At 39.4% G+C, this 13,330-nt stretch overlaps 1 protein-coding gene across 12 annotated transcripts in view; it reads left to right on the forward strand.

Annotated features, from left to right (window-relative positions):
* The window catches only part of LOC122827418 (beta-1,3-galactosyltransferase 1-like), a 105,150-nt gene that overhangs the window by 80,552 nt on the left and 11,268 nt on the right, over positions 1–13,330 (forward strand). For 10 of the 12 annotated variants that reach the window (XR_006370061.1, XR_006370060.1, XM_044110346.1 and 7 more), the window contains one exon: positions 3,819–3,915. The exons of the other annotated variants lie outside the window; for them this stretch is intronic. The gene's annotated coding sequence lies outside the window, so the exon portion shown is untranslated. The remainder of the gene's footprint in view (positions 1–3,818; positions 3,916–13,330) is intronic. 12 annotated transcript variants of the gene reach the window in all.

The raw sequence follows: 13,330 nt of genomic DNA on the forward strand, positions 1-13,330 counted from the left end.
ACTAATCCGGTGAGTGGAAGATGTTCTCACTCAGCGGCTCGCTCCTTTATGAAAACTGATAGCCATACAGTGAACTTATTGGATTACGAGTGTTAGAAGATATTGAGACGTGCCGTTTCTCCCAGTCCTATAATATTTAATGAAATTTCCCTCATTGTTTGACGTGGAGTGGATTTGTAAAACATTATGTAATTCACATGTAAGGTATTTCTGTGAGAATAGAGGGGGAACTAGTCGGTACACTCCTCTCTGCACCCGATTACGGAAAGCTCTATTTGGCATTTAGGAGATGGATAACTGCAAGTTCTGTAGCATCTGCTGCATATATCAGCCGATACATCAGATTTATGGATCATAAAGGTTTTTTTTGAAAGCACTAAAACAACAGGGGTTTCAGGATGTGTGATACAAATGTGCATCGCAACGGTGTTGACTTTAAACAGCAGATTCTTAACGCCTGGCCGTAAAAGCTGCGAGCGAACGCAGCATCCAGCCCATCACTTCCTCGAGCATGACAGCATGACTCATTAAAGTGATACAATGAAACTCTCGCCGCTACCTTTCACGAGGAACGATTTCCCTACCAGCCGTACCAGCACTCAGTTTCATGTGTCATAGTTGTTGCATTTCCTGTGAAAAATGTGTTGCGTGTTGCCAGAATCACACGGTAGTGTGATTCTGGCTGAATATGAACCGGTTGAATATGAACCAGTTATTGAACCGGTTCATATTCAACTCAGGACATTAATAAGAATACTAATTTGGGAACTTGTATGTTGAAGCTGGAAATGCAATATTGTTTGAGGTTCACTCTTGAGGTCATATCGGTCAGGTTATTTCAGCTTTACAAAACCATCACTGCTATATTTAACTTGTATAAAGAGATTCTGATGCATAATCACACCTAGACAGTCTAGTAGTAAATTGCTTATAACTGAATCTTCACCAACAATCAGGAAGCAATCATTGCTGGGTCAGTGGTCTTACTTGAGTAAAGAACATTTTGCTTTTCCAGAACAGCTGTATTTATACTAAGAACAAATTACACAGTCTGATTATTAGGCTTTAGCTTGAGGACAAAGTGGAGGCAAAGACCTCCACTAGAGTTTAAGACTTTTAAACTACTATTTAAATTTTTGAGCAATGCCCTACTTCGTGTTTGTGTGATTAATCTTCTGATCAAACCTTTAGGAGGAATTCAAACATTTCATCTCTTGCAACCGAGTCCTCCAGTTTGTACGCATTATGAATCCCGTCTCCGTTCAAGTAATTCATTTAAAAAGCATAAAATACAACCGCTGTCACACTCCGAACCGGCGGGCCTGAACGGCAAGATGGCTTCCTCTCGATCTTGACGTGCTTGCAGTGAGTTTATCTATCAATTCTTGTGTTAATTAAAATGAAGTTGCAATGAGCTCTGCTACAAAACCGCAATCAGCTGTAATTAAGCCGATGCTGAGATGATCTGGAGACTCGGAGCATTGATTATGGGTGTTTTTAATTAGTGATTTAATGAAAGTTACAATGCGGACCTGCTCACTGAATAGTGGAAACAAAAGCTTGGAGTGTAAAGCATTACTCACTGATGTCTCTCTGGTTGGAGTGCAAGAATAGAAAGTTAAATATCTCTGAGCGGAACCTGATTAAATGTACACATGCATATATTTTGAGACTGTAATATTTGTCATGAGGTATAAAACCTGGTTTAATTTCCTGTCAGCGGCGTTGTGGAATTCGTCCCTTCATATGAATTAGTTCTACATTCACTTCATACCTGAGTCTCAACTCTTTCACCCCAAGTTTAAGTCAACTCAGAATATTCAGTTTTTTGTAATAATAAGAATAATACATCAAATTTACCTTCTTGGTTTTGAATCGAGGTTATTATCTTGAACCTAATTTATCACATAAACATATAAAACTATATTTTACAGAATATATAAAGCATGTAAAAACTAAGGTGGTACGTTTTAAGAAAAATCTACATGTAAGATGTTTCAAGTTCTAAATATGCATTTTTGAAATGTGAGTTAGCCTTAAATACATTAATCGCAGATCTTAGATTTTGTTGTTGCGTGATTGTTTAATGTCAAATATTCCATGTTGGGATTTTTTTCTCAACAAACTTTTCCGTCAGACAGAAATTTGAGTCATGCAAAGACTTTCTGTATTCTGTCCTGTGACTCAAAGTGGTTGAAGCTACCACTAGCTAGCTAAGTTTTTGCGTCCATCGTCGTTAAGCGGAATACACCGTGTTCAAAATTATTGTGCAAGTGATATTTTATCTGATTTTCCTAAATGGTCAATGCAAATGATGGTCAGTATAATTGTAAAGTCATGAACTATTACAGTATAAATAAAATTTTACTGAACAAAGCTCCCCGTGAGAACAATATTTGTTTCACAAATAAAAAACTCAAAGTGCACGGTTCCAAATGATTGTGAACAGCAGGTTTCCTAAACATTTTATGGATTATTAAGAACTGCAAACGGTCATTCTTTGAATGTGCAGCATTAAGTTGTCACATGCACTAAAATCAAAAGCTATTTCAATCAAAAACATCTTAACAGACTGAGTTACTTGTTAACATAGGAACCTCCTTTGGACAATTCTTGCATCCATCGAACTTGTGAGTTTGTGGAAAGTTTCTGCTTGAATTTCTATGCAGGATGTCAGAAAATCTTCCCAGAGCTGCTGGTTTGATATGAACTGCATTAGATCCTCAGATCTTCTGCTTGAGGAAACTGCAAAGGTTCTCAATAAGGTTGAGCTCTCTGAAATTAATTATAGTGATTCAAAGAGCCCTGACACACAATACCATCTATAAATTTAATAGCACAGCAAAAAATTGTATCTTTATGACACTTAAATCCAATTTGCATCATAATTTGGAACACAGTGTATATTGCCTTTTGGCTGGACGACGTTAATTTTGGGTACTGACTGAGTTTAGATACATTCTGTGCAAAAAAACCAAACAAACAGGCTTAAGTTTGGCACTACGGGGCTTAAAAAGTCTTAAATTTGATTTTCAGAGGAAAGTAACTCCTCTTAAGGTTACATTTTAGAATGAATTATACAGGAAGTGCTTCTATTTTGAAAACCTGAATCCATCTTAGTACTGTTTGCCAGTTTAGTTTTTGAAAACAACCCAAAGTGAGTGCAGTGTCGCAGTTGTAGAGACATAGATGTGGTTGTTGTTCTGGTGGTAAAACATGGATTTGTTGTTGTGAACCATCAAAAGCCTGCAGTCTGCGAAAGTCCTTGATGAATAAGTGAAGTGAACTTTTTAACAGAGGAATGCGAGTTATCTGCCAAGAGTCGCTGTAAATGCTGCTTGATGACGCAAAGGTCGTCCGTGAGAGTCGAGTTTAATTCAGGTCCCCAGTTTAAGTCGAAAGCCTTTTTTTGAGCAACTGGTCCAAGACTCAAGTCTGTCAATATTTCTGTCTGATTCACGCAGATTAAAACTGATTATTGTTCATAGTTTCCCTGCTCCCAGATCAACTTTTCTGAAGTCGTTTATTTCCATCTTTCATTGAACTCATCTTCACTCCTCTGTTGCTTCCCTCCCAAATTAATCTTAATTTTTCTGCTCTTGCAGAAAAGCTCTTAAACTTGATCTGCTTTAAGTCTCTAGAAATAGTTGCAAAGCACTTTGAGCAACTTGTGGAAAATCTTTGTCATTTTGGATCATTGTCAGTTGTGGTATTAAGGGTATTTTCACTACTAATGAAGATATATTATCACGTGTGATTGTGTAAGGAAAGAAGCTAGAAGTTGAACAATCACTTAATGCTTCTTCTTTTCTCCACAGATGATCTCTCTTTGCAAACTGGACTAAAATATTCTTGGAGGTTTCAAGCAGAACCAGACATGGACGCACAACCTCACTTCTGCTTTCAGCCCTAGTGGTGAGGCATGGCTCTTTTGTTACTAAACTTTGCTCTCTTTGAAGTGTGTAAAACAAATTGTTTGAGTTAGCAGTGTTTAGCAAAAGTTCCTCAAATAAAAGCGTAGCTGTTAGCGGCACTTACAAAAACATCATTTCAGGATTTCTTCATGTATTTTACATATTTTTTTAGGGCCAGAAAAAATGATTTGGTTGTCCTTAACATGTATTTCTGAACATGATTGAGTTCACAGGGTGGTAAACATAAAGTTGGCTAGTTTAGGCTGCACCCACCTATTTAAGGATAACAGTTGTTTTCACTTCATTTCTTACATATTCTTGGAAGCATGCTAATATGTATTTCAAAGACTCGAGACACAACATACTACAGCTTTATTAAGGCTCTTTCAATTCAGTATGGGTAGCCAAATTGTTGTCAGGGTAACCTCAGCGGTGGCTTTGTTTGGCACTCTTTGTAATGTAAAAAGATAATTTTAAAGTTGGAAAAAGAAGCTTCATTTAATTTTCATTTTGGATCTGTGGTCATCAGAATTGAAAGGGACTTTTTTTTTTTCTTCTTCTTCGAATCTTTTTAACGGAGCCCAAATTGCAATGACCTGCAGCTGAATCAGTCAAGGACAGATTGGAAAATAGGAGCAGGGTGTTGAAGGAACAACAGGACAAAATGAAACTGGTTAAAATTTACAACCTAAGTTCTTTTTCTTCTTTATCCAGTAAAAAGTAGATATTTGGGGCTGGATTTTAGGTTTCTGAATACAGTTTTTGTAATAAACCACAGATAAAACATCCGCTCAACATGCTGCTGCCACTACCGTGTTTCACTGTGGACATCATCGTGTGTTAAAGGCATTATTTTTAATTGAAACAAAGTCAGTTTTTTATGTTTCTGGTCATTTCCCAACCCAACTCACACCAAATCGATCTGTCTCAGTCGGCGTGCACTGCAGCTAATCACTCACATCCCCCGCCGCACAGCTGTCATAAATGATGAGATCAGTGCCGGATCACTTCCTGTCACCGATAACGTAGCGCCTCATGCACTGGGTGAACACCGCTATCTACTAAACAGATGTCAGTCTCACCATCGCTCTACCAAATACGGCACAACCGAGTAATGAAGTTATGTTGTGGTGATGATGTCAATGAATGTGTTTTTAATCAAATGATGTGGTTACAATGAGTTGGCTTCATTAAAGTTGTGAGGCATCATTCCTGTAGATGTTTTTATCTGAAGAAAGAAAGATGAGTTGTCTGGCGTAAAGTCGTATCAATCTTGTTTTGACTCCATGTTGGACACCTCAGTGCTGACATTAATGTCATCAAGATGGAGGTCCTTTTTGCAATAACTGCTTACAACATTTTAAAAGAGCACTTCATAATGTCTTGACTATCAAGTTAAAGGTTGTTTCACACTAAAGCCATTTGTTTTTGTTTCCAGTAGACAAGAGTTTGTTCCCTCAGAGAGACTGCTTTGTTTGGATGGTTTTAAAAGCTCATCCAGGCCCTGGTAGGATCTGCCTGAAAACGTAGGTCCCAGAAATCCCACGACAAATTTCTCAGCATTCACTATCCAGTCAAATAGAGACGACTCAACTATGTGGCATGAAACATCCTATAGCTCCTCTACATCCAAGACCATGGCTTTCAATATATATCCAATAATAGTTGTGAAGGATTGCTTAGATTTAAATGGACCTTGGTGTTTTGATCGTTAGTAATTGTTGGATTTATGAAAGGTCTGTGAGAACACAATCGTCCTATAACCAAGTGACCATACTTTGACTGTTTGGCTTCAGATGAAGAATGCTGGAGGCTTTGGCCATAGAGATGAGGTCTGTCGATCAGACCCTACCTCTATTTCCTGACTTAGTTCAGGAGTCGAATCAGGACGCCTGTTTTTGGACTTTTCCCACTGGTGGGTTTGAGCTAGAACTTACTGGAGAGCATGTTTCCCTTCTTTTACAGAACCCTATCATTAGAAGCTGCAGAGTGTTGTTAGGTATAGGCATGTTTGAGATCAGGTAAGATAAGACAAGGTCACAGATATAAAAGGCTCAAAAAGGAAATTCAAAGTGTTTGATACGCGTCTGAGCCTATTAAGTCAGTCCCAACTCTGCTGAAAATCAATGAAAGCTGCAAGACTCCATAGAACTTCAACAAGCCTGGAGGCTTATCGCTTAGACGGCTTTGAGGGAACCTCTTCTCCTTGGAAGAGGGGTATAAAGAGACGAGGCAAGATGTAAAGCATCTAAAAGTGTTTTAGTGAAGCAGATTTAAGTTAACTGCTGAAATTTTGGGTCTAATGGGTTCTCCCAGAAGGTGTCACAAATACAGACACTTTGCAGCTACTGTATCAATGGATGCAGCTGGTTCTCTTTTCTCCTTTCTCTGCTGCTCTCTCGCTGCATGCAGTAAAGAAGAGTTAAGCCTCCCAGATCTCTGGTCGATGGTCAGACTGTGGGACAGTAAAGCCAGTCAGAGGTTCAGTCAGTAAGTCATCTGGGAAGCCCAGTGTTAAAGAGGAGCATGCTGCCTGTAAACTGATTTGATTCACCTTCCCACGGTTCACGTCTCCTTAATCCTAATTAGAGAAATACTTTAAAGGGGTGTTGAGGCACCTAATGGGTGTTTTTATTTACAAGGTCGAAAACTTGATGCCTCAGCACTAGGCAGAAAAATCAGTCACTTGTATTGATTAACGGCGATGCCATTAGGCCACTGCAGATATATTGTGGTCGTTTGGGTCTTTGGACAGTAAAAATCCCAGTCCAGGGGTTTAGAGCCATCTCATTACTCTGTCCCTTCAGCCACTCCCTATTTTTTCATTGCGACATTTTTGATCCTCCCACTCTGTCGTTCTCGCTAGATTTCTTTTGCACTTGCCTGCCCCCTTCATCTACCCTGTTTGTTATTTGTAACAACAGGCTCTGTCAAAGTCTGGCCTGGAGGCTGGAATGTTTGAAAAGGTCTCATTAAAGAGCCAGTCAACGATCTAGACAGGCAGCTTGAGGTACAATCATACATTAGCGCATACACACCAGTTAACCTTGTTCAGAGATCAGTCATTTCATAGCCTAACTGTAGATCCTGACAATGTTTTGCTTCTTCGAGCACTTTTTGTTCGGACGATATTGCCAGGATATAATCCATTTTATTAACAAGGTTAAGTAATGTTTAATGCACCCAGTAAGGCAGACAAATGCATAAATACACCTACTCTGACTGCAGACTGACAACCATCCCGTGCCAACTGTTGGCAGAGTTAATAACGATAGACGTCCAAACTTTAAGTGTCCTTGCTTCAACTTGAGAACAGTCACGGTTTTGGTTTTTATGTCCAACCAACCGTATTCAAGCCTTAATTTAACAGGAGTTGAATGTAGAAGGGCAAATTGTGCCTGGACTCTAGTTTCTGGACTCCAGTGGACGAGTTTTGGTTTCCCAGTGACTAGGAGAAGAATCATGCCTGTTTGTGTTGACAGGTGTTACGTTTGATGAGGTTTTTTTGTTGGGCTTGGTTCATTTCTTACAGTTAAAGGATCCCTTAATTCTGCAACACATTTCAAGCTGTTTTTTTGTTTTTAAACTTTTCGTTTAGTGAAGAGGAATGTTCAAACATTCTCACAAAGACATTCCTGAACCTTGCTTGTATCCCTCCTGGAAGATATCAAGTGGTTTTAACTGCAAAGAGTCTATATAATAAAACGTACGTCACAATAAGATGTCAGTTCATTTGGTATCTGTGTCAGTTTTGGAGTGAGTTTGTTTTTGGGCTCACAGTTTGGTAAATTCCTCTATTTTATTTTCAGGGTTTGCCATTGTAATTTTTTGGGGGGTCACAGTTTGGTATAAAGCCACTAATGCTGATGAGTCCACTACAGAACAGATGGAAAGACCTGAAGTCTTAGGGTTCATGTTCTTTGTTTTAAACTGAGATCAAAGGCGACGTGGCCACACTTTTCCCCCAACCTCTGCTGCTCATCATCCTCACTCACATGCCGACTCAAACTGTCTAGTGCAGCTGAAGCTGAGCAGCTCTGACGGGTGAAATCATTTATTTACCAGGGGCGCGCTGGGCGGCGTGGCCTCTGACCGGACCGCATGCTGGCTGGAGATAACGGCCTCAGCAGAGACCCCTAGGCAGCTGTGGTCAGCCGAACCGCGGGTTATCACGCCACTCATTCAGTCCACCAGCTCAATTCTGCGATAATGAAGGGGATTGGTTTGTTTTGACTTTGGGAATGTCTTTATAGGGCAATAGACACCACAAAGAATTTCATTTCAGTGTTGGAAGCATTCACTAAGCTGCACCATTACACTCTTACTCTTAACAGGATTTTTAATTTATATTAAGAATGGCTAGAAAACTTCCAATTAAATAGTAGTGATATTGTTAAATTAATACTCCTGAAAAGGATAAACATAAATTTGTTACTGTATAAACAAATAACATGGGAAAGTGCTTTTTATTTTTTGAATGTAATATTTGGCATATTAATTACTTCACCAAGCCATTTATTTCTATAGTTGGTAGCATTTTTGCAGGATTGGACTTCCATAAGTTTTTCCCCAAAGATTTTCGGTCCACTTCTCCACTGTCTGGCGTACACTGCTAAGCAAATATTCAATCAATCAGACATTATTTATGGAGGCTTTACAGAGTCAAGTGGAACACAAAGTGTTTTACAGAGATAAGACTGACATTTAACCAGTGGAGCCACACAATTAAACAGTAACAGGCGGATAAAACAAGAAATTATTGCTAATAAAACAATAAGTACTTAGGTTCTAAACATCAGATTTTATGTTTTCATCAACTCTTATATAAACTAATATAAATGCAGATTAAATGAGGAAACACTTTAGATATATTTATGATGTAAACTGTACATTTAAGACCTTATACAGTAAAAAAAAATAACAATATTCTTCAGACATTGATCAGTGCCTGTCATGATCATTAACATCTAAAACAGCAATAAAATATATGCTATAGAACAGATTCTAGATTCTAAATCTAAGTTCAAACATGATGAAGGATTTATTGCCAGTCTTTAAACATACACTGTGTGTCACGTACCCGTTAGTTTAATTCAAATTCAGCTCATCGTTTCTGGGATTCGAACTCAATGAGGCTCTCCATGAAAATGCAGCCTTAGCAGGCAACATAAGCTGATTACAGATCTCAGTTTAATTGTTTTACTAGTTAATTATAAGTTGCATCAATGCCTGAAACACAGAACAGTATTTGATTCCACCTGGGATTTCAGTGGATTTAGGTTTGTATACAAACATGGAGCACTTTTGTCAGGATTAATTTCTCATTATTGCCTTGGGAAAATTTGTTGTTTTCATTTCTTGAAACAAAGAGCCCAAACAATCCAGACATTTATTTTAGGTAGCGCTTTATGCTAGCATAGATACCGCTAAAGCATTTCATATGCTCCAAGGTTGCAACCAAACAACTGCAAAATTATTAGGAAAGTCTTATTCATGAGGATTATTTTTATTAATCACAAGCCAATTCTTTTCAGAATTGATTAAAGGGGACTTATTATGCAAAATTAACATTTTGCATATTTTTATACTTCTAGTTTCTCCTGCTTCTAAAAACAGCCCAAGTTTTTTTTTTTCTTTTTTTAAATCCTTAAGAATGTGAAGTCACAAATCAACAGGATCTGCTCTTCACCTTGTAACCGTAGCAAAGCCTAGCTCGTCACCAAAGCAACCAAATCAGGTCTCCAGCACAGTTGGTTTGCTGGTTTTACTGGTGCCTGCGCTGTACAATGGCTGCTGGGAGTGTTTTGTTGTTGACTTACCATTCAGGAAACCACTTGGTGCATTATTGTTGGTTGCACAGGAGGCCCCACTTCTGCTTTTCAAAGATGTACAGTTGTATAATTGAACAACTGTCTGCAGCCTTTTTCACATGTGAGTGTAAACGTTGTTAGGGGGCGTGGCCAACAGCACTTTATGGATTTAAAGTAACAAGAGGCCCAGAAATGAAAACTGAGCAGAATAACTTTGGTTATCTAACAATAATTTTGTGCAAAACAATGTTCACCAAAATGAAATCTTTAGGCCCAAATATAAACCGATGGTGTGTATAGTTTTCTGCATCCTGCAGACTGTACACCTACCCTGCCAGACCTTGGCTCTGGAGACTCTGCAGGATGAGTGCTGCTCCCTGTGCCCCCTCAGTAGGGGACTGTTATTTACAGTGAGGAGTGCTGAAGCTGCATGTCCTCATCCTATGCTGCCATCAGCAGTGTGTGTGTGTGTGTGTGTGTGGTGAACGAGATAGTAGACAGGGTAATTACCACTGGACCCTTCATCCAGCATCCGCTCACCTCTTCAGTCTCAACAGAGCCACTAAGAGGAGCTCCGTCAGCTCCAAATCACGGCACCAGGCAGGTGTGAGCACGGCTACCTGTGTGCACACAATACCATAAAAAAAAGACTTTATTCTTTTTTTTTTTAACACAAAGGGACATCTGCAAGTGAGGACAAGTTGGATAAAATTCTGTGAATGTTCTGCCTGCGCTGCATCGTGTGTGTCCTCCTCCGTTATAGCCCAGAGTGCTACGTGTTATCTCGACAGGTGCAGTTGTCTGCACCCTGCTGTATAATGGGGATGTGTGCAGCCTGTTCCATGCTCTGTCTGTCTGGCAGCACTGAGATGGTGTTCACTGATAACTCCTAGTCCCCCTCCAACCCATTCCTCCCCCAAACTCCCTTGAAGAGGCAGGGTGAAGCACAGCGGTGGCATTCAGTGAGCAGATTGCGACGCTGTACATGCTTTGCTTGAATGTTTGCAGTGGAGCTAATCTTCCGCCCCCCAACAGCCTCTTTCCAGATGTTTACCAGGTTAAATTAATAAGTGTGAATATTGGGTATGAAAAGAAGTCCAGACATGACAGCGTCCTTCACACTTCCTGGCTCCCCAGATGTTAACATGACTGCCTTTTGCCAACCGGAGAGACATAATTCTGATTATGCTTCATAACTTCTGCAGTTGGTGCAAAATTGATGACAAATCTCAGAGACGTGGAGAGAACCTGAGTGAAATTACCTCCCACCACCTTGGTGTGGCAAAAATATTCATTTGTTCGGCAAAAATTTTGTTTGGTCTGCAAAGATTTGACCTTGTGCTGCTATCGTTTTTAAGATATTAATAAAAGTTTCCAGAAGTCATAGGTGAACCATGTTCTCCCACATTTAAGAAATCAAACACATTAGGCTACACTTGTCTTGTAAAAACTTTCATTGGTGCTGCTTTTGTTTAGAAGATATTAATGAGAGTTTATAAGCTCAGAAACTTATATCAGTATTCTAAAAATGATATAAATTTGATCTCCCACCCCACGTTCCAGTTTCCATTTCGGTTCTACTTCGTGTTGATCTGTCCATTAAACCCCCGTTAGTAAGAGTAAGATCACACATGAGAAAAAGCTTGAGGGTTGTTAATATTTAAAACCACATTAAACACTCCTGGTTCGTTGGTCTCTGTGTTTTCTCAACTCAGCCTTACGGATGGAACATTTTGCAAAATGCTAATATGCTAATCATTAAGTGTGATGAAATGCAGCAATTTGTCTGTGATGGATTCAACCTTCCTGTCTTCTACAGAAGCGTATGCATTAAAGTTTCCTCTAGAGTGGATAATAAGCATTTAAATATGGACGTTGGTAATGGTGATTTTATTATTCCAATGTGAGGAGTGTGTACTAGATGATTTACTGTGCGATTTCCTCTGGCGTCTTGTCAAAAGGACTTTAAAGCAATGGAAGAAAAACTGACCCCATGTCTGATTAAACATAGGGGATGGAAAGTCTGGACTTTTGACCTAAAAACAGCCATGTAGGAAACCAGAGTAAAACCGCTGCAGGCTGACGGCTGCACCGCATCCGTTGTTCTTTTTCGGGAAATAGTCTCCAGCTCAAATCGCCGTTCATTATTCTTTCAGTGGAGAGCAGGGTGTACTTAGGAGGGATCTAATTTTATCAACCAAGTGTCTAAATTGCCAATTTGAGCCCAGAATGGAAGATCACTTATCCAAATTTTTCCTCCGTTCCATAATCAGGTGAAGTGGCACTCTTTCTTTCTTTTTTTTTATTTTTTTTTTCCCTCCATTTGGTGGATGCCTCATTTTTCAGAGCGAAACACTTTAGCATGAATCATTGGCATGCCGTTCACCTCGCTCGGGTTCACGTTTTGTCCTCAGAAACTGATGTGAATATTTCTGCCTCTCTTTTCGAATCACTCGGAGCCGCCTGTCACTCTACTATTATTACTTTGTGGATATTTTAATAAAAGGTTTCCTCCAGGATATGATACTCCCCCAATAGTATGTAACACCAATTTATTGCTTTACTGACAGCAGCAGAGAAAAACCCAGTGAGATTATCCAGGTAGGTGGTTCAGATATCATCATAAGAGATGGAGATTGACTGTTTAAAAGGTAAAATGTTGACCAAAGGGACATCTTGGAGGTTGGTGTGTGTGTTCCAATGCAGGCTGATGTATCGATCGCCTTCTTGGATTTGTTTTTGAGTCCGAAAGCAAGCGCGTGTCGAGCTGTGTGATCCGCAGATTACCTGATATGACTGAGAATGAACTCTTTCTGAGGTGAGATTAGCTCTGACCTTTGAACCCCGAATCAATAAGTTCAGGATGAACGGCACTGAATCTTTAGGCAGGGATAGAAAACAGGATTTCAGCTCGCATCATAGCAAGTAAACAGAATGCTCATCCTTTCTCTGTAATATTAATGAAATGCTGCAAAAACACAATTTACTTTCGTTCACACTTTTTAGGATGCTAAATTCAAAATGTGTTCACTTTTTGAAACACAAGCATGAACCTTCTCACATATCTTCATTACCTGTCCATTACCGGTTCAGACTTAGTTCCTACAAGTCTGAACCGGAAGAGATCGGCACCACTGAACCGCCATCTTGGTAGGCAAAGCATAGACAAACCACAAAGGTTTTAGAGTAACAGTTATTTATAAATTAGATAGGAACAATGTGAGCGCAACTTCTAAGCCTGAGGCTTGTTGATTGCTGTCATAGCAACTCCATAGCAACTGTCATGACAGTTGGTTACGGATACCTACCAAGATGGCTGCCAGCTACAAAGTTCCCAGAAGTGGCACATCACATGTCTATTAGAAAATGGAATTGTCTTAGCAATAGTTGCCAGGTTGCCAGTTTTGCATAGTAACTGACCACTGAAAATACCTTTTGTTGCATTATGTTTGGAAAAATGAAATTTGTTACAAAAAATATAAGCCCTCTTATTGAGAAAGTCATTGAAGTTTAATGCCTCTTAAATTTATAGATGGCTAATGCATTTAGCAAAGAAACCTCCAAGGGATGTTGGCTTAGAATGGGCCTCAAAATGTGTTCTTGGAG

Source organism: Gambusia affinis, linkage group LG24 (assembly GCF_019740435.1).
Source record: "Gambusia affinis linkage group LG24, SWU_Gaff_1.0, whole genome shotgun sequence".
NCBI lineage: Eukaryota > Metazoa > Chordata > Actinopteri > Cyprinodontiformes > Poeciliidae > Gambusia > Gambusia affinis.